The following is a 21,975-nucleotide window of genomic DNA, read 5'->3' as shown; positions in this document are numbered from 1 at the left end:
TAAAATAAGGTTTTTCTGGTTTTGGTTTTTCATCAATGCTGTTCTTCAAGCAGGCCATACTCCTATGTGACGTTGTGTTCTGGAGTTGACCTGCATTCCTATCAAACCGTTTAATCGCACACAGCTGACCGACATTCCTTTAGAAAACCACCTAATCAAATGCATTACAAATACCCCAAACGGTTACTTAATCTCCATATATGTGCAAGTGTGAAACATGCAGTGTCCAATATACCCTTTCATAAAAGCAAAAGACTTCCAAAATAAACCTTTAACCTCCTCAGCCTCAATCAACATAGACCATTTTTATGGTGGTTAAGATAGCGTTGTTTCCTGTACGCTTGCCTGGTGTAGAAGGTTAGATTCACTGTAACCCACATTCAAGTTTCCTTTTTACACATCTTAAAAATGCAGAAGAAAGAAATATAACAGCATTTCCATCTTTGGGCAAGTGTATCAAATGAGCTGAAAAATATCTGAAAATACATGGAGTTGCAGTGCCTAGATAGCTCGAGGGAAATATCACGGAGTACTATGTTGCCTTTCATCTCCAAGTCTCTGGGTTCAGATGAAAAGTGTCTCGGGGTTGTTACTGTCTGATGACTGTATCTCAGGATTAAGTGGAAGTGGGAGCTAGTGATTGCTTTTTTATGCCCAATAGCCATGCTATGATTAGTTGCTTTCATTACAAATCCCTGTAGGAAGGACAGAGACACAGTGAGTTAGACACTAAAGTGTTTTCCCTGTTTCCGGACATATTCATCCAGAATAGTTTTAGGAGCTGACTGATGTGGGCTTACTCGCAGTACTGCTGCATGTGCTGTGTTTGTTCTGTGGACAATAGTTCTCCGTAATGCCAAACTAGCATAAATTCGCTTTAATTTACTGCGCACTTTGGGGTTTTTGCAATATTTGCTTATCAGAGAAAAGACAAGAGGTTCTGATTTATCTTTTGAAATGTAAAAGCACACAAAAAGGGGGGAGGAGGAAAAGAGAAGGAAAGGTATAAAAAGGGAACATCTAAGAGGCAGGATGGAAAATGTGCATAAGAACACGACGCGAAGAAAATCCCTGTTAATGCTGTGAAAACACGGCACAGAAAGGCTAACAGTAAATGACGAAAACGAGGAGAAACGCGTGTGAAAGAACCTCCAGCACAGCCAAAGGCTCGCTTTCCCGCTGTGCTCCCGCTCCCGTCAGATGCCGCGGTGGCAGGACGTTGCTCAGGTGAACACCCCCCCCCCTCCCCCCCCCGCAGCGCTCGCGTTTGGGGAGCACCTGGGGCTCTGGGGGCAGGATCGCCGGCGGCGCGGGGCAGCGGGCTGCAGGGGCCGCGCTCGCCCTCGGCGGGGCTCGGCTCCCCCAGGGCCAGGTGGGCCGGGTTTGGCGGAGATGCGCCCGCGGCGAGCAGAGCCGTGCGCTTTCCAGGTTTTGTAGTAGACCAGAAAGGCAAGGTTTTATTTTAAACAGATGTGAAAGAGTCGAACTCGATGTTTTCAGGTATTTTTAGTGCAGCACGGTGCCATGTGCTTGATGTTTTATACAACGGCACAGTATTTTCGCATGTTTGGGGTGGCTTTTCACACACGTATAAAAATCGCGTGGGATGTTGCCAACAAACTGCGGCGCAGGAGGATACACCTACTGCTTTTAGCACGTTTTGTTAAGCGCCTTTCTTAAAGGAGGAGAGCGCCGCTTCCTCGACAGCCCCGAGCGCGGCACGAGTGTGGCGTGCGGCCCCCGAGCAGGCGAAGGCGGCTGCGGAGCCCCCAGGGCCCCCTCGGGGCAGCCCTTAGTGCGGGGGACGGGGGGGCGCCCCGAGCACGGCGCGAGGGGGCGGCCCGGGGAGGGGGGCGGGGGCCGCGGGCCGCCTCAGCACCGCGGAGGTGGGAGGGTGGGGGGAGCGCGCGCGCCCGCCCCCCCCCCCCCGGCGCGCCCCAACGGCTGCGCCTCGCGCGCTGGTCACGTGGTGGCGCCCCCCGCGCCCTCCCCAGCGCCCCGAGATCCCGGAGCGCGGAATGGCCGCGGCGTTATTGTGACGCAGGCAGCGAAGCAGCCGGCGGCCGCCTCACGGAGCCGTGCCGCGCCCCCCCGCCGGCGTCCTGCCCCCCCGCCGCCGCCGGAGGAGCGAGCGGCGCCTCCTGCCCCGCGGAGCGCTAGGCCGGCGGGGACGCGGTGAGTCCCGCTCCGCGGCGGCCCCGGGCAGGCGGCCTCCGCCAAGTTTGCGGCGGGGCCGCTCGCCGGTGGAAGGGGCAGGGGCTGAGGCTGAGGGAGGGGCGGGCGAGGGGCGGCACTCCCCGCCCGCGGGAGCGGAGAGGGGAGCGGGGCGCTGCGGGAGCCTCGCACCGGAGGGGAGCGGCGGCGGCGGCGGGAGGCAGCCGAGAGGCGGCACCTGGGTCCTTCGCCGTTTCCATCACCCAGCGGCTGCCGTGAAACGGCCGCGTCCGAGGGGAGGCGAGCGGCGCGGCGCGGAGGGGTGAGGTGAAGGGGGAGGACGGCGCCCAGCGCGCCGCAGCGGGGCGGGCGGGGGGCGCGCCGGGACCCCCGGCAGCTGCCCGCGGCTTTGTTGCTGCCGCGGGCCCCGTCCCCCCCGGCGGGGGGCGCGGAGCTGGGGCGCGGGGGTGCCGGCCGCGGTGACCGTTGGTGCCCGGCGCGGTGGGCGGCTTCTCCTGTCAGGGCCGTTCCCGTGGGGCAGGGGCGAGCGCGGCTGCTGCGGCGGCGGCGGGGGGAGCGAGCCCCTTCTCCTGCCGGGGGGCGCTGCCGCCGGCCCCGGGGAAGTGCTTTTCCCGTGAAATCAGGGCTGAGCGTGGGGGATTTTATTAGGGCGAAGTATACGCATGATGTCAGTTCTCCGAAGTGCCACTGTAAAAGTCGTTCTGGTGCAGCTTCTCTGAAATCTGAAGCCAATGCGAATTTATTTCTGTACTGTTCAGAGCCAGACGTCCCTTGTGGGGCAATAGCCTTAAGCACCGTATGCGTTTCACTAGCGCATACTGAAATTTGAAAGAGAGTTGAGTCGAATTTGCCGGTTTATAACTGCAGGGAAATGTTAATGGAAGCAAATACTAAGTTACCTGTTAGAAAAACTGCATTTTTGGTTACACTTTGGTCAGTCCAGGAGTGTGTTTTTGCAACACTAGAGATCAAACCTCTTTTTCATACTGATACCAATGAGAGCTTTTTATGTGAGCAAATGCATTTTATATGAAGAAAAGCTTCAGGATCAGGACCTGATTGTACTGAATACAGATTAGTTACCAAATAGTCTCCGGCTTCATTGTCAGTGTTATCACCTCATGGGATTTCTCGATGTTTGGCTTAAAGCCACAGCTTTAAGAGACAGATTAATCGGTCACAACTGCTTCTCGAAAGAAAAAAACCCCAACCCCTCCTAGTCCTTAGGATTGCATAGACAATCTTGGAAGCATGGCCTCATTGTATACCTAAATAATCCAAAAAATAACCAGAAAAGTTAAAAAATTTTCTGAAGCAAATAACAGGATTGTTGGACCCATTCGTGATATTTAAAAAACTGAAGAGAGGGATACAATCATAGCATTGGAAAATAAAAGGATTTTCTGTCTTGTGCAAATAGCTGTGATCCTGCAACCAGTAATTATGTTCAATTATGTGCATGTATTTGTCATTGTACAGTGTACTGTTGCAGACTTTCATGGGATCCTGCCCTAAGCAAGGTCAGTGAGTATGTGTACTGTATGTACTCCTAAGGAGCCATAAATAATACGATCCATCACCTTACTCCCACCCATGAACGTGAGCTCCTTCAGCCAAAGATTCCCTGCAAATAGCTCATGGGGCTGCCTGGTAACATGGTATGCTACCCAATTTTCTTCTTTAACACTGCTAAGAGTGTGAGGATGCCTGTGTGTGCTGTATCTGGGGCCATGCTTTGAAGTTTTTGCATCTGAACTGAAAATCTGATTCTAAGAGCAGGGTTGAGGTATCCCTTAAAAAGTCTTTCTGAATGTGTCTAAACTCCTTCTTATGTGAATAAGAAAATTAGAGTTTGAGCTAACTTATTGTCCAAAAAAAAGTCCAGTCTCACCGCTGTAGTTATGCTTCCAATATTATATGATATTTTTTCCTTTACACATCCCTTCCAGTTAGCACAGAGGCATAGCACCCATGCCTAGTGTAGAAAGGAATCATTTTCAGCACTCTTCATAAGTTGTGGTATATTTCATTTCTGCATATTTTCGCATGTCAAAAACTGACCTATGCAAACAGGCTGTTCTTTTTCACCCAGTCATTAACTACGTCATAACCCAGCAGTTCAGTCATCTTTCAGATCTTCATGACTTCTAATCTGTGTCCTTGATTCAATGTGCTGCAGAAAGCAAATGTGGCTTGTAGCTTGGCCAAAAGACGGATAAAATAGAACCACTTCAGAGGAAGCGAGCGGTGGAGAGTGATCTCCTAATGTGAGGAGGCTCTGAAGAGCTGGCCTGTTAGGAACTCCCTGCTCGAGTGAGTGGGCTACGCTATTTTAAGTGGCATTTTTAGAATAAGGAGATAGGCAGTCTTTCAGATAAGTAGATCACGTAGTAGGTAGTAAATTTTGTATTAAACAGAAACTTACCAAAATTTTTTCTGTGATGAGAGAAAATGACATAGTAAGTAAGTATGACTTGATTTCTTTTGAGACTGTTTCTAAGTTTGCAGAAAGCCACATGTAAAAAGATAGACCAGTTGGACAAGGTGACTGAGTGGTGTGTTTGAAAATGCAGTCCCTCCTTTGAGTGTGGGGAATAAGTGATTTTTTTTTCTATTTATTTTTTTCATGATTCTGAAACCCACAGTAGTATCACCTTGTCACCAAATATCTTCATATTATGTAATCATTTTTGACAAAGCATCAGCAGAGTTTCAGGGAACTGTGAAGTCTCTCTTACTGCCCTTCTGCTTCCCAATTGTCTGGTCTTTCTGGGAGCTGAAACCTGTCCCCATGGTGAACTCTAGCACAAGGTGGCTCTGGTATGTTGGGATCACCTCTTCCTCCATGTACCTGCGGTATGATACTACTCGCACTGGTATGGCTCTCATTCTCACACAGTCGTCTTCCAGGACTTCCGAGGCCTCTTGTATCCCCATCCTCAGCAGCTGTGCCCTGCTTGAACACTTTGCTGATCTGAAACAGGAAGGGGAAGGCATGACAGCCCTGCTGCAATCGTTCTAGTTTCTGTCCTCTGAGATGGAGATGTGCAGGTAGCACTGCGTTGGCGCTGAAGAGATACTAGGAAGTCGTGGGAGCACTGGGCCAGAAGCAGCCCTGTGTGGGGCGCACAGCTGTCACAGAGAACAGCGCAAGAGTCATACTGAGAATAGCACAGAAATATTGATACATGCAATCGTGGCATCATTTGGCATTGTGCGTAGCTGGAATGGTGATATGGATATTGGTATTTTGCGTGTCACTGGCATGAAGAGGATTAGTTCCAGTGGTCTCTGTGGGACGCAGCATATTTTCTCCTGTTACCCTGTTCTTAAACGCTTCAGCTGACCCAATGGGATGTGCAAGTAGAGCTCTCTTTCCACCACTGTCTGTCCCTCGTTCCCCTCTTGAAGCTCCAGGAACAAGGCATGAATTGCTAACGTGGTTACAGGAGTAAGGAGAAAAAGTGAGGGGGGAACTTACCATTTTGACTTCAACTTTATTAGAATAAATATACATTTATTTCAGGGTACAGTTAAAAGTAAAATGCCAGGTTCTTCCCTCTCTCCTCTTCCTTCCACTTGCAGCCATGTTAGTTAATGTGAAGTACAATAAAGAAATTTTCATACTTTTCAGTTTAAAATCTTTGTAAGGAACAAGTTTGCCAATGCTTTACTGTGTATTACTTGGAAAATACAGTGATTTTTATACAGTTGAAATGTATATTTTCACTGTTAAGATGAAAAAATATACTTCTCAACAACTTTTTAAACATGAGATTTTTGGAAGGGAATGTAGTTGTTCTTTTCAACTGTTGTCAAAAGAGGACCATAACTAAATTAAAGGAAATAAACACGTTTTCTTAGAAAATCATCAAGAGGACTTAGAGGGTTGTGTCTAGGGTTGCACTTTTTCTGGCAGATGTATTTTGTCTCTCAAAGAAGGCAGAGAAGATAGGCTTACGTGGAGCAGGTGCGTAATAAACACAAGGGAATTCTCTTTAAATGCAAATGTGCTTGTGTAGTAGATTTATATGCACAATGGAACTATTGGAAACATGAAAATAGAACATATGCATCAGATAACTTATTGATTTAAAGTCCCAAGAGAGTTTTTAACTGAGGGAGAAAAACAATCTATCAGTTATTGTAGTAGAAATATCACCAGCTGCTTACTTGTCTAAGGTGTAAGTGTAATTTCATCTTCTAAGATAAAGTTGCGAGTGCTTCACAAGTATGAAGATTTTACAGTTACCAGAGAGAAGAAAAGTACAATTTAGCTTTCATAGTTTGGTAGCTGGGATAATCCTTCATTAGGCATATTTTCTTGTATTTTAAGAAGTATTTAGAGAAGTTTATTTGGAGTATGAATTTGATTGCATTCAGTTTGTAAAGAATAATTGAATAACACTTGAAAGTGTGTTTGTTTTTCTGGCTGAAATGTAACATTTGGTTTGTAATGTTGCTCTAAGCATTTCCTTTGCTGTTCCGTTTCCTCCCCAGTTCTTGTTTGCAGTCAAAATGCTGGCATTATTTTTTTCTTTGTTTGCACTGGAGAAAAAGGCATTGTCTCACTTATCTTTTAAACGCAATACAATGTATTACATGGCCTCTCCTAGTGGATAACTCCCCCTTCTTCCCATGTGTGTGCGCGCACACACACATGGGCACGCGCGTGCACACATGCATGCACGCACCCCCCTGCCCCCAATCTGTATTACTGTTTTTCTATCCATCTGGAATTTACCCTTTAAAATGAAATTACCATCAGGAACTTAACACTTCCCTTCAGCTCCTGCATTTTAACAAACTTGTTTACATCTGTGAGTAGAAATTAGGCTGTGCTGCATAGCTTTCTCACGTGTGCATGACAGCACTATACACAAGATTATGTGTTGTAGTTATGTTGCTCCACGGGTTATTCACCCATGTAATTCTTTTGCAGAATCTAGCCATAATGGCTGGCATTTTTCTTAAGTAATGGGGAAATACATTAAGCAAACCAGACTAAAAAAATATAACTGCTGGCGTATTTGTACATACACGTACCCATCTCATGTTCTCTTGTACTGAAATATAACTTGTTCTATAATAGATTTTTGTGAATATTCTGCCTTTAGTATGCTACAGTGGGAGTTCCAGTTGCAGTCATAGTAGTCAACTTATGAAAAGCCTAAGAATTACTTTTGAATTGGCTCAAGTTTTTCAATATTGAAGTTGCCAGCATGGTGAGAGATTTATTACAATATATGTAAATGTTGTCTATAAACTTTTTTTCCTTTTTTACTGTTTTACATTTTTAAAAAGGAAAACAAGACTTGGAAACATAGGGCACTCAAAGCAAAAGAGTGCTAGCAAGGTGAGCAGACCCCATATATTCTTTGACCCACACTTCTATTGTGCTTAGACTAACTATACTCAATTGATATTTTTTTCTCCTCTTGCACATTCAGATAGTCTTAAGGTGTGTGCTTTAATTATGTCGAATATTAGAATAGTATCATTTTGGAAACTTATATTTTGTGCACTGGATGAAGTATAAAATTTGTGCTTGTTGCTAGGACATGGGCAGAAACTTATCTCGAGTTACAAAATGGAATCACCAGGAAATGGAGATATACTTACATCATTAATTATTTGCTTTTTATTAATCTAAACAAGATTTTAAATTAGAGGTAAGGGAATTTTATAGTGGCTAAATATAAGCAACTGTGAGTAAGTACTGTAATGAACTCCACCAATGCTTTTCACTCTGTATCTGTACAATTGTGGTTGCCTGGACCCTTTCGCTGACATTGTTCATGTTTCAATTAATGGGTGTTCTGGTGGTAGGTGTGAATAAAGAAAGGCAGTGTACCCACAAAACAAGCAGCAGGTTAGGAAAAGAAGGCCTCAGCTATTCACTGCCCATGTGAATGTGAAACATTCTACAACATCTTGATGCAATATTTGCTCAAAGCAATTTGATGGCATAATTTTCAGGAGGCTTAGTTTGTTTGTGTTTTTCCATATGCATGCTTATAGTTATCTGTGTATAGTGTACTGAGTTATCCTTAGGAAAAGGAGAACTGCCTTTTAAATCAAATTATGATAACAGTAATAGACGTTATGATTGAACAGTCCAGATCTTGGGAAAAAAAACACTGGCAAACTGGTTAGCCACAAGTTAAAAAAGAAGTAAGTTTGTGATATACTGTTATAGAGTGGATGGTGCAGTTTCAAAAGTTAAAGTTTGCAGGCTATGCATGTAATTTAATTCATTTATGTTGGTTAATTTTCATTTGTCTTGGCGTATCACATTGTATTTTTGGTAAATGATAATGATGCTACTTTTTTTCCCTCTCTGCACTCCCTGTTAAAGCACTTGGTGAATCAGGTCTTGGATGGAATGCCTCGAATTGCGTTTCCTGAGTCTGGACTTCCTGAGTCTGGGCTGTGACCATGTGCTGAGGTGCCCAGGTCTGAACACCTAAGCAGAGCATGACTGTGCATGCACTTAGGCTTTTTGCAGAGAGAAAGAAACACGGGGTTCTTATCCCTGCTCCCAGAACTTCATGTATTTCACTAGCCTGCTTCTTCCCCTGGTAAATTAGCCTATATGTAATCCTGGTTGCTATGGATAGATTGCTACCAGAATTTTAATTGTTCGAGTTAAAACTAGCTTGTGTATTTTTATATTCTCCTCTTATGGCAGCTAAACATGCTGAAGAACTACATTCCTTCTGAACTTGTGCTCTGGTCATGATTTAGCAAAATGCATACAATCTTTGAGCAAATCACTTGGTACGCACTCAGTTTAAGAATGAGCATACATCCTTTTTGTCACTTGCTGGACAAACTCTGATAAACCGTGGTTGAGGGGCCTCTGGCTTCTATCTATTTGTTGGTGCCCTCCTACATAAGCAAGTAAGTTCAGTGTTGTTGCTGTTTGTTCCTTATGCGATACTTTGGTGTTGTGCACTGCTCCCAAACGTGCCATGTGCTGAACACTTTTGTACTGCTGATTTATAATTGCATAACTGATGAATGAGTAGGAGAACAACAGCTGGGTATGATGTTTGTGTTGGAGAAGGTGAGGGAGGGGAAGTGGGGAGGCAAGGATATGCAAGAAATGGTTCTCATAGCTGTGAGGGACTTTGGTTCTTGTCTTCTCACTTTCAAGCTGATCTAAATTTGATAAATTTGGAGGTGAAGTCCTGAACTTAAAGGACTTATCATCAACTGCTGGGTCTCTGCATCACAGTAAGTTCTGCCCCTATTAACAACAGTAGTGAATGAAGATGTTATTGATATCTTGATTTTCTTCTGAAATAACTGGTCTTGAAACAGTAGATAACTAATGTGCCTGCTTAGATTAGGATTTAGACATACAGCATTAGTGCCTCATGAAGATGAATGAGTGCCATTTACACTTCCTTTAACACAGTCGCCTCCAGCTGCCAGCGGAGTGTAACAGTGTCACTTATACAGTAAAGCTGGGTGAGTCACTGTACTTGCACATTCACGTTAAGCTGGCCTGGCTGTGTGAATCCCCACAGAAAAGGCCAACGCTTGGTATTGTGTCCTCCAGGAGTACAAGGGAACCAAGTTGTGTAGGGAGAGGAATTAGCCTAGCTGATACAGTTTGCTAAAATGGACACTCTCTCAAGCATATGTTCCTCATCAGGTCCCCCATATCCTTTACATGTATGTTCCAAAGCTTTTCTATTTGCAAATACAGTTTTTAGATGACTATAGCTACAGTAGTACTATTCTCTGGATGTGTACACTGCAGCTGAGAGGTGCGACTGCAGCACATGTGGCCAGATCTATGCTAGCTTTAATCTATAAGTGATGTGAAGACGTGCCAACCTAGACTTAAGAAGAGGCTGTCCAAGCCTGCTGGACAGATTGTTAAGCCATGCTGAAGTCTGCTTTCATCCGTCTTCACTGCTATTTTTAACCATGCTATCTAGATTAGCACTAACAGGGAGATTCCTACACGTGCTGAAATCAATTCATGACTACCAGTCCACTGCTCCTCTACTGTGTTTTTTGTAGAGGATCTGTGCCTGGGGGTGCACTGCTTGTTCTTTGCACTGAGACAATCTAGTTTTCTTTTCCAGTGAGCTTAGTTGTTAATGCTGGAATTTGTCATCCCCCTTTGTACAGAATTGTAGAAAGAGTGCCAGAGTGTAGGAGAGTTTTCTGTTTCCCACTGCAAAATTCATGTTATGATCACTATTCCCAGTGTGATTATTTAGCTCTGCCTTACAGAACCTCCAAACCCTGGCCACAGATTTTTGCAAGAGCTAAAATCCAGGTAAGAGTACAAGTTGACTGAGCAATGTTATAAAGCTAGCACTTTACAATGGTGTTTGAATTTAGAGCACAATTATGTGAAAAATTTTGCAAAATTATGTTAAAAATATCAGAAAGAGTAGTAATGTGGCTACTTGTGTGTTTATATATATAAAGCACAGCTCAACTGTATTAAAGGACTTGTATTTATTTTTAAGAGACGTTATCGTGTATTTTTTCTACATTTCTGTGCTGAGAGCTTTCCTTGATATTTCTTGTTTGTTTGTGTGTTTGGTAATGGATGTAATAAGGGTTAGTTTTGCTTTGTCAGTCAGATTAATTATTAATTTATTCCACAGTCCTGTCTGTGAAGTATGCTTATGATTAAGGTATTGTGTTGCAACAGCTACGTTTGACCACAGCAAGTACACTTCCCCATCAGCTTTTAGTATTTTTTTTTAATTTGGAAATACACCTTCCCTTCCTCATTTAAAAAAAAAAAAGGAAAAAAAAAAGCAAAGCTAATCTATATCTAAGATTATAGTCTGAAAAAATCTGTTGAGTATGAAATTCTTTTACTGTGCAATTTTCATGTTATTTAACAAAGAAAAGGCAGAAAAATGGCTTAGAAAATGAAGTTAGGGCATAGAAAGATGAATTCATGCATTTGCATGAATTTTGCTTTCATGCCACAAAAATACATCACATAAATGCGATTATTTTCAAACAAAGAAAAATACAAAATAGACTATAACAAGGCATATGTTTCTGTGACATAAGACATCTTGTAGAAGAAGGTGAAGCTGAGCTTTTCAGCCTGGTGGAATGTTGCAGCTTACTTATCTGCCAAGAAAATATTTTGTCTCTAGATAAATGAACTGAAATAAATAAAGTATTCCCTCATCTTTCCTTAAACTGTTCTTTAAAAAATATTTCTTATTTCTGAACTTGACACCCTCCTGAGGAAAGAGAGCAGCCTTGGTACATTGGATACAGCACAAGAATGCAAGTACATAGCTACAAAGCCAGATTCTTGCACCAGGTGATCTTGAATAAATTATCTAACTTTTTCATTTATCCACCTATAAAATAAAGATAAAAGCTATTAGAAAGCTGGGGTAGCAGGTATTTTAATAGCAACATTCTTTTAAAATGTGGAGCTCTAACAGTGCCTAATGCGTTTCATCATAAAAAAGACAGCTCTTTCTTAAACAGCTCCAGCACCTTCATAGTTTGAATCAGATAGCTGGTAAAATGTTTTGAAGTCTGTAATGTTATTTTCCACCTTTTTTGCATATAGATTCTATGGGAAACTTCTTTTGAAAACTGTCCCATATCCAGCTTGTGAGCCAGTAATTAATATCCGTGGTTTTCAGACTTAGGCTTGCAGAGATTACTTCCACTTCAGTTTCCTCTGTGGGCCTGTGTGATGCTACGGGAGCCCTCCTGCAGGACTCCGCTCTAGACTGAAAGCTGGTTATGTGCTGGAAGTGGAGAACTTGCTGTGTCTTGTTGCCGATCAAACTGCTGAAGAAAAACAGCTACCATCAGCAATAACGTACGTGCATTAAAAGATTGTCATGACGGTTGTGAGGTTAGGTACTCTTAAATTTAAAAAAATGGGAGAGGTATAGTTTACCATGCAACTTTATGCTGTCTTCCCTTTCTGGCAGGTTGGTTTGTGGTCAGGGATGTTTAGCAGATGTCCTTGACTCATCCGCAAATAGTGTTAGAAGGTGCATAGATAACAGAGTAAGCAACACTGAGGAGAGAAAAAATGACATTGTCATTAATACAGGCAAGGCAACGTTGACCAGCTAATATCTCTGCCTCTGTGGTGGTATTCTTGTATGATACTAGGCAAGCAACCCAAACCATTGTGTGGCAGGTAGCTACAAAAACTGTATGCTTTCACATTTGGGGGTACCTAATCTGATACATAGAAGAAAGGAACACTCATAACTGCCACTGAAGTCGGGGAGAGCTGACTTGCACTCCTGGCAGTAATTGATAGGGTCTGGAGATAGTGACAGATATGCAGGTAGGCTCATATGCTGTTTCTAATCCTTGCGCTTCTACTGTGTCATTTGGTGGCTTCATGCAAATTCCTATGTCTCTGTTTCCATTTTCTAAATGGGGATAATAATACTTTCTCATCTTGTAATGGAGTTTATGAATGAATTAATGAATGGTTGTGAGACACCCAGACAATACAGATGAGCATCCTTGAAAAAAAACAGTGAGGAAATAAATGATCTTCCATTCAGTGTACGGCTTACATACACTAAAATAAATAATACAAGCTAGCTAAATGTGAGATGGGGGGAGGAAAAAAAAACACAAAAACATGAAATAACAATCTAATTTTCTAAGTAGTATCGATTATGCCCTGCATGAGGCAGGGATCCTTTTGTAAAACACTAAAATGCATTCATGCAATCAGATTCTGTATCAAAAGGACAAAGGGATGAAGAAAGGGATGTCCCTTATTCATAAATCTTATAACTTTGTGGTTTTGATGTAGTGACATTTATTTCTTTAACAGAGTTTCAGAAATGTAATTTAATATTTGTAAAATGTTTTAGCAATCTCTAAGACAAGACTTTGCAAAATCACAGCTTAAAATAAAATTACTGCTTTTATAGTTAGTATTTCTACCATCAGTCTCATCCCATCCTTTGGTTAAAGCATTAACATCTGTACCACTAAGTGCTACTAGTGAGTATGTCTGCTGCTTATATTGTTTAAAACAAATAGTATTGGTATCAACATAGCAGTGCTCTGCGTGGTATAGTATGTATTGTGTAGGTGCAGAAGTTCAGTTGCAGTCTACTTCTGATTTCTGTAATTAAAAAGATGACAATTTCACAAGTCCACGTTCTGATCTCAGTGTCACGGGTGTAAATCAAGAATAATTTGACTGTTTGTCACTAAGTTTTCCAATTTCCACCAAACTTCAACTGAAATAGAAAGTTCTTGCTATCTTTATTTTTGACAATGTTTAAATTTACCATAGTTTACACTGTTTAAAGAATTACAGCAAAAAACATCATAGGCTTTGTCTATACAGCCAGATATGAAAAATGGTCACTTGTGTGTCCTTTCTTCATTTTAAATTTATCAAAATTTATCAAAATAGTTATCAAAATAAAAATATTTGCATAGATGTTAATGGTCATTTGCCAGGACAAATTATGAAAGAAAGTGAATAATTTAATTTGCAATAAAATTGTTTAAGTGCTTCTTAATAGTATTAATTGGTTTTAAAAGTACATACCTGTAATAAACATGTATACAACCACATTTATGTAATTCATTAATTGTTCTTAAATGAAAGTGGGCTGGTCTGCATGACAAGAAAAGTGAGCTTTTATGAAAGAACTTTTAAGTTCAAGTTATGTTTTTTTGGCCCATGGCCACAATATACTTAGACATATGTTCTTCATAATGTGCCTTGCCTGAGGCTAACTCACTCTGGATAAAAATCTATGGCTGGTTACTCACCAGTGCCCCAGATCCTGAGTATAAGTACAGCTTGCTTTACATTGTTGAGAAGTTTCAAGATGAAACTTCGAGTATTTCAATTTGCATCCCTTTATACTTTGCTTGTTAGAATTCATCCATTGAACCATCTAGCAAATTTTGATGTGCAAATGGTGGGGCAGTAGACTGGATAATCCAAAAGTTTAAAAAAAAAAAAAAAAAAAAAAAAAAAAAAAAAAGGGCAGGGTGAAGACTTGGTAATAAAATATTGAGGAGAGAATAGGAAAATGGTTTGACCCTGGTCATGTTGCAGAGAAATAGTCCTTTCACGTGTGAGCAGGGAAATGTAAGATTTTACACAAGCGGTGGGTGCACCTGACATACTGTGACCCTTGCAGGGAGTGTTAGTTGCATAAGACTTTTCCCTTGAATTTGTAATTAAAGCTAACATGAAGCAAAAAGTCATCATGGGACTAAATGCAGGATATATGTTTTGGCAAGCAAATGTAAATGAGGCAAGTTCTAAATTAATAACTTTTAATACAGCATTTGAATGTTATAAACTTAAGCGAATGCCATTTGGCATTAGTTCTTTCCCAGGATATTTCTAAAAGTAATTGCACAAACCACTGTGGAATTACAAGGTGTTGAAATTCTAATGGATGATTATTGAATTTGGGTTGAGGAATTTAAATGAGAAAAAGAAAGAGGCAGGGAAGTGTCTGAAAGATGCCTTTTTGTGATTTTAAAAATCAGAAAACAAAACATGACCTAACATGCTATTTGCTCAGTATATTTTGCATGCTAAGATATCTCAGATTATTTAGTCTGTTGAAACAAAAGTTATAAATGAAACATGTTCTTCAATGAAACAAGAAGCTTAGGAAGATTTATGGGGGTGGTATACTGACTAAATTAATTCCTCTTTTTTCTCTGATCAGGGCCAGCGTAGGAGATAAGGTTAATAAGAGCGTTGCATGGCATTAAAGAGGCAGACCAAAGCAAGGGCTTGAGCACTGTATTCGCAAACCAGCGCTGTGTCAAATGCTGTGAATTAATTGAACTGGTTTTACTGTAAGTAGATGACTCTTCTGAAGGATCACTGCCTCCATGATGCTGTCATTGATTCGGTGGAAAAGCGAGAGACCTCAGTCTCTGATTTAAAATGAGAGTGCAGTGAGTCACATCTGCTTTATTAGAGACCTTGACACAGAATTCCCCACCTCCTCCCAAACCAGCGCACGGTTTGGAAAGACTGAGCTCTGCTATGCTTGATTTCACCCTAGCAAAAGTGCTGGAGCTTGCATTAGTAGCGGTAGTTGCAGTAAGCTCTTTGCTGCTCTGTCTTGTTTTGGGGCCAAGTATCTGGTTCCTTGTGGATGCCATTACTAGGGTGTATTATTTTTGGATTTTTGCACAAGAACTAGGCTACCAAAAGGAGGCATCTTTTTTTTTATTTCTGTAGTTCATGAACTTGTAGCAGTGCTACAGATGTTGAAATATTCATTACCTTTGCCAAAAAACTTTAGAAGTTGTGAAAACTTTTATGGCACAGTTCTTTTCAAATTGTACCTGGAGTAAATTGTGGCTAAAGCAAAATAACATGCATGTCCGTATGTATCAGTTTCTTCTCAGGTTGATTTGAAATGATACGTAACCAATAATTTTCTCAGTGTTATGTTTAATTCTCCTGAGAACTCATGTTTCTGAATTCTTGCTCTGGTAAATATAAGCATAGAGTGTACACTCACACACACTTTCTCAAGTGACCTTTCCTTACTTTGGTAAAGTTTTAGGTAATTGTGGAGTGTTTTTAGGTCGTGCCTGGGCTATGCCCTTTCAGCAGCATTCAGGATAAAATGGTTGAATTTTTGTTTTTCTGTACATTTTCCATACAGGACAAGTAGTGATTGTTGTTGTGACTAATGGTTTATAATGGAATCACTTTGGAATACTGGATGGGAAATGTGTATTTGTGGAGCAAGACTTTGTTGGTATTCAAATAGTTAATTTCCTTTTACTTGACAGTGTAATTAAATAGCTGCACAAGGCTCTCTTGTTTCTTTGCTTACATTAGCAGGATACAGACTGTGTCAAATAATTTAGGAGCATTGTAAGCTGATCTCCCAATTGTCATTTAGTACTTTGCCTCCTGAATTAAGGAAAAGGAATAAGCATTGGCTTTAATGTGGAGTGCACTGTATTTCAGTCACTAGTATTCTTTGAAATAATAAAGTGAACTGCAAATAATCTTGACATGAAATAGCACAGCATTTTATGTCTCTCTTTCAGTGGTCCAAGCAACCATGACTTGATCCGTGTAAGTCTTTGGTTCAGTCTCAAATCGAAGTTTAATGGAGGATTTACAGAACTGTTGGACAGCACTAGTATTTATACATGATTGATGCAGTGTTCTATATATATTTAACAGTTCTACATTATAAATTATTTGGTGTTTTAGTATTAAAAACAGATGACAACCTATAGCTTTAGTATTATGTATGCACAGAAGATGGATACGTATCCATATATATTGTCTGTATTTGTGATTGTTGAACCTCTATACTGTATTAAAATGTATTATTCATTTCTGCCAATAAACATGAGTCAGTGGAACATGATGGGTGCAGTCATTTGAAAAATGCGCATTCACAATTTGCCTGTATTCATCTCAAAGTTCAGGCTGCAGATGTGTAACCATTCATTTTACTCTTCTCAGTGATGCGTGTAAGCCTCCTGAGGATTCACATTTATGAATTTCCTGCATCGTTATTGATATTTAAAGTAGACCAGATAGGTGACATGAAATAAAATTTGTCTTACTGATACAAGAGGTAGTTGTAAAAAATATCAACACTCAATTTGATTTTGTTAGGTCAGCTGCTGTGTGTTCATTTGTAAAGCCAGAAATTTAGTTTGCAGTGGTTGTCTTCTAGTGATCAGAAATGTCATTCTATGTGTGTTTTCTCCAGGGACTTGCACTTTGCAGTGAAGTGTTTTTTGTCCCCCCCCCCCCCCCCTTAAAATTCTGTAGGAAGTAGAGAAAAAAGATGGGTATCTTTTAAGCTTACTTTGCTAAGCAAGATTTTCAGGTCAGAGTTCACATTTCTAAAATGACTGAAGTACAGATTTGTTAACTTGTGATGTTTCTGCTCAATTTTTTGTCATACACAATCCTGTGATCTGTATGTGAATATATTATTCTAACCTAGGTTTAGTGTTGTAATTAAATTACTGATATTCAAAACAAATGTACTTGAAGACTTCTTTGGGTAGCTCTGTTTAAGAAAATATTTTCATAGCATATAGGAGGTACAATGGACTAGTTACTAGCTGTCCAATTTAAACAAGAGACTTTGTACGTTTATTGCTCCAAAATACATTAATGGCAGAGATCCCACTGTTACGCATGTTCTGTTTGATTACTGATTGATCCAGATTGTGCTTCTAGTCTAATTTATTTCTATTCATAGCTTGATAGGAAATCTAATTATTCCTTTCCTTGGTTCAATTGTTTTGTTTAGTTTTAGTTCATTCATTGATCTCATATCCTTCACATATTTTCACCACTTTAAGTAAAGAGTAAAAAAAACCCAAAACCAAAAAACTCCCATAGACCTTCTAAACAGAGCTGTTCTTTACACATTGTTGAGATCTTGCAATTTCAGCTTACTTTATTGGGACGGTGCAGTGTGATTAATCATAAATTCAATCTTACAAGAACTTGCATAAGAAAGGATTGCAGTATCAACCCATTGCTGTGATTTTGGCTCCTGAAACAGAAAGCTGGGATCCAAGAACAAGTATTCTTTTTCTTCCTTTTTAAGTTTAAAAACATACAAAGATTGATTGCTGTGATGGGAAAGAAAGTGAAAACTGTGCTTTAACTACAGGTATAGTGTAATGTAATGTCCCCTAAGTGTGTTCTAGATTTGCAACTGCAGTGTGAAAAATGCAAGTTTCACCAGCATCAACAGACAAAAAAATCTTTTTTCCCTAAATGGAGTGGTTTAAACCGAACAGGATGCTTGAAAAATTACAGCATTTACAAAAGCTTCTAGAAAAATTTGCAAATCATAATCTTTCCTAGACATGGGGCTCCCAGATGGTAGCATAATACATAATCTGCTTTGAGGGAAATGGCTTCCATAAAACTGAAAAACTGAAAAAATAGCCAATATTGTATTTACTTCACCATAATTCCACAGAGAGAAGAAAGTCATTCCCTTTCTAGCTCTGAAAACTAAATTTAGTGTATGTTAATAAAAAGATAGTCATCTTTTTTATTGCATCCCTCACTCACACCCTGTGGAATATGAAGTACCCAGTCCTGGCTGAGAGAGATGGTGATTTGGAGCCAGTGCAGCTAATGCCAGAACTGCTACTTCATTCCTTGGCAAAAATACAAGGATAATCAGCGCCTACTCTCTTCTAGACTCAGAGGTAGCTTTTCAAAGCTCTGAATTGGGAAGTGCACACATGTCAGGACTTTTAGGGTCTCAATTCTCTGCCCCGAGTTCAGTTTTTAAGATTTACTGACTTGACAGCACTGTTCTTCAGTCCAGTAAGTGAATCTCAGCTACTTTAGCAGCCAGTCCTCTTTAGCTGTTCAGTGTAAATCTGAAGTTTAGGCTCTGTAGCATATAAGGTAGTGCATGGTATTCAGTAGAATTGCTTGTTACGTACATTCCTGTTTTCCTTATATACACAAACACACAACACTCTTTTCTGTCATAGTGAGCCTGCCAGCTGAGTCTAAAAAACACACATGGATCTTAATTAGATCCAGTTTCTTCAGCATGGAGATAACTGCTTAAATGGTCTGCTATATTTTTAGAGATTTTGCACAAGTCTTAAGTAACTTTCAGGCGAATGGAAAGTCGAGTCATCGTACAGAAGAGAATGTGATTTAGTAAGTATTTTGGTGATCGACTCTGTTAGCATTTGAATCTATCAATTAGGAGGACACATTATTGTCTTTTAACATTTATGGTTCTACAGATGTGCCTGATCTCTTACGGAAACTCTCCCATAAGCCCCTTAGTAGTAATGGGGTTTCTTTGTGTGAATCTAGAGTCAAGTAGTTGCTTTAGTGGAATTGATATAATCTCTGAATTGTAACTTCTGTGCTCAAATACTGACCTGAGATGCATATGAAACAAACTGCTTTTTTAAATGTTGTATTAAATATGAAACTATAACAGTCTGGTCATGAAGTAAGTAGTTTCACATCAGAACTCCATCTGAAGTTGGACGTAGAACACCTGACCAGCCAGTTTCACTGAAGTTTCTTTATCTATCTGGAAACCTTGTTAAAATCTTGTTGTCAACTGATAAACCACCTATTTTGAAAAAAGGTCATCTCTAGTGTGATTTCACAAGAGGATCTTTGTGTTAAATGCAAAAGAAAATTGCGTTATAGGAAACAATTATGTTTTATTGTCTTCATAGATACTAATTTGCTCTTGTTAGGTTAAATGTAACAGCTTCTTTATTATTATTTTTGTGGTACTGAATTGGCATGAACTAGATGGTATGCAGTCTGAAAGGACAAATCCATGTTTTGCAATGATGTCCAGATTCATCCCACTTAACTGAGATGCCTAAGTTAGAACACATGTAGGGTTCCTCTATCATGGGTAACTACAAATAGGTGGAAACGATGAGCAAACAGTCTACCTCACCCAGAATCTGAATTATCTATGGATGCCTGCCTTCTTACACTTACTGTAGAACAAACCTACTGTGATTAGCTTCCTCATGTAGACTTCCTAGTTGCCTGAAATGCAGTGGAGTGAATTTATGGCCAGGGTTCCCATAGTACCTTGTTTTTGCTTATTAAGGTGTACATTTCTGTATCAGTTCAATGATAGAGTACTTGCACTGTGTTCAAACTGTTGCACCTGGTAGTACTTTCTAGCTCATCTTGTAGATCAGTTTTATACCCACCCAGCTTCCAAGTCCACATGAGCAAAAGACCCCAGCTTGCACGCTCCCTCCTGTAGTGACTGGCTGCTGTAGACAAAAAGCCCAAGTGTATGGGCAGGAAGGATGCAATGTTGAGCTCTAGCCAGTTCCCCGGAGGAGTTCAGGAGAGCTGACTTCGCAGAACAGCCTTCAGTTCTCCCATCAAGGGACTGCTCCCACCAGGCAAAAGGAGGAAAACTTGCATGTGGCTTGCAATTCCTACTCAGTTCCAGGTTTTACAGGGGAAAAATAGGTCATGCCTAGTGCAGAGGTACTAAAAAGATTGTCTTTCCCCACAGTTCGTCCGCTTTTGTATAGCGTGGTTCCTCAAAGATAAAGAGCCTCCTGTTTCTGGTGTTTTGCCTTCTGTTCCCAACTGAGTTATGACTCAGTTAAGAGCAGGGTGTTGATTACGTGGCAGTAAAAGTGTAGTAGTGCTTCATGTATATCATTGTGAATCCCACTGTTAGGTTGCATTTGCCTCACGTCTGTGTGATCTGGGTCTTTTGGGGCTGCACTTGCTTTGCTTCCCTGTGCTTTTCTGCAAATCCACAGAGGATGTTACTCATCAGTTTCTCATCTGCGCCTGTGCCGGATCCCTGAGCATGTGAACAGCCACTGTTGCAAGTGACTAAAATTCTTCATAAACCGTCAGAACATCCAGAAATTGGCTGGTAGAGATAGAAATTGTGTTGGGTCCAGAATCTTGGGCAGATTCAGAATTATTTTGCTTGTGTTACTCTACTTCTCTAAATCCAACATGAACTGCTTTAAAACAAACCTGGCAAAATGTATGTCTGAATAGCAACCTATTCAGTCCAAGATGTGTAGTGTAGTTGACATAGAAAAAAACCTCTATGATATTGCCACTATTCACAAGAAAGAACTGATGGTGGTGACAAAAAGGGCATGAACATTTTATGTGAGCTTGAATAGCCAATTAGGAGACTGAGAGCTGCAGACTAAGCACTCTTTTCTTTGCCCAGCCAGGGATCTTCGTGAATTGTAAGGCCCCATCTCTCATCTCCTAAGTGTGTTCATAAGAACTACAACAGACTTTTGACTAGCAAGAGTGTACTTACTGGAAGACAGATTTGCTAGATGATAAGCAACCTAAGATCATATTTGTGAGTAGCAGTTAAGTGCTGAATTGACATTGCAATCCCGAGTTCTCTTCCAGACTGTACAACTATGATAAAGATCAGTGAATCATCTGTAGAATTGAAACTCCATATGACTGTCCTGGACCAGATAAGGTTCCCAACTGTTTTGCAGTGTTCCATAGTGCAAATTCATGGATTGGCAACCTTTTCTTCTGTGTAGCAGGATATACAAGCCAAGAAATCGTTGTTCCTCCCTGCTTACCAGATGTTATACCCCCTTTGCCTTCAGCAAGTGAATGGAAGAAGTTGGGGCTGGTTTAAAAGGAATAATCTCTTAAACAGCTGCAACTGTCACTGATTTGTTCTGAATAGTATTAAAGCTGTCATCTCCTGCTGGAAGTGGGACAGATCCTACCTGGAGTGTTGTTGCTTGTTTCAGTGTACATGTATGGGGAAAAATAGGTAGTAACAGAAATATTCCTTTGTTGGAAAACTTGAATAACTGTCTTATAACATTGCCTAGCCAACTGCATTTATTTCCAGTAAAGCGACTACACTTGTATCTTGGTCACATGCCAAGACAGATGATGTGTTTTATAGATGCAGAAAATTATGTTAATAAAACTAGAAATTATATAGTGCTACTATCCACAAACACAAACTTTTCTATGACAATATTGTTTACTTAAAAACTAAACATTATAACGTTAATGCTTAATTATGTGCCCAGATTTTAAACTAAATCTAACCAATCAGTGTTTCTGCTTACTTGTCAGTTGCAGATAACTAAATATTTGCTTGTGAAGTTAAGCTGCTGTCTGCCAAATGTTCTCAGACTTTTTTTTCCTCAGTAGATAGATGTATTCACAGTTTCTCATTTTATTCTTTTATGCCCTCCTAGGACTAGAAGTAGAAATGTTACTCGTAATTTTTAGTGGAAAAAAATGGAAATTGTGGTATTTGGATGTTA

The 21,975-nt window shown here is 40.7% G+C and overlaps 1 protein-coding gene across 8 annotated transcripts in view; it reads left to right on the top strand.

Moving 5' to 3' along the window:
* Positions 1–1,056: 1,056 nt before the first annotated feature.
* LOC112992365 (synphilin-1) overlaps positions 1,057–21,975 on the top strand; it is an 83,369-nt gene continuing 62,450 nt past the window's right edge. For 3 of the 8 annotated variants that reach the window (XM_026115357.2, XM_064502838.1, XM_064502836.1), the window contains exon 1: positions 1,935–2,175. The gene's annotated coding sequence lies outside the window, so the exon portion shown is untranslated. Of the gene's footprint in view, positions 1,228–1,934; positions 2,176–2,265; positions 2,477–3,654; positions 3,696–11,861; positions 12,011–21,975 lie in introns of those variants that run through there. The other 5 variants (XM_064502837.1, XM_026115360.2, XM_026115364.2 and 2 more) reach the window with 5 other exon arrangements.

This window comes from Dromaius novaehollandiae, chromosome Z (assembly GCF_036370855.1).
Source record: "Dromaius novaehollandiae isolate bDroNov1 chromosome Z, bDroNov1.hap1, whole genome shotgun sequence".
Taxonomy (NCBI): domain Eukaryota; kingdom Metazoa; phylum Chordata; class Aves; order Casuariiformes; family Dromaiidae; genus Dromaius; species Dromaius novaehollandiae.
This window is presented reverse-complemented; position numbering and strand designations above follow the sequence as displayed.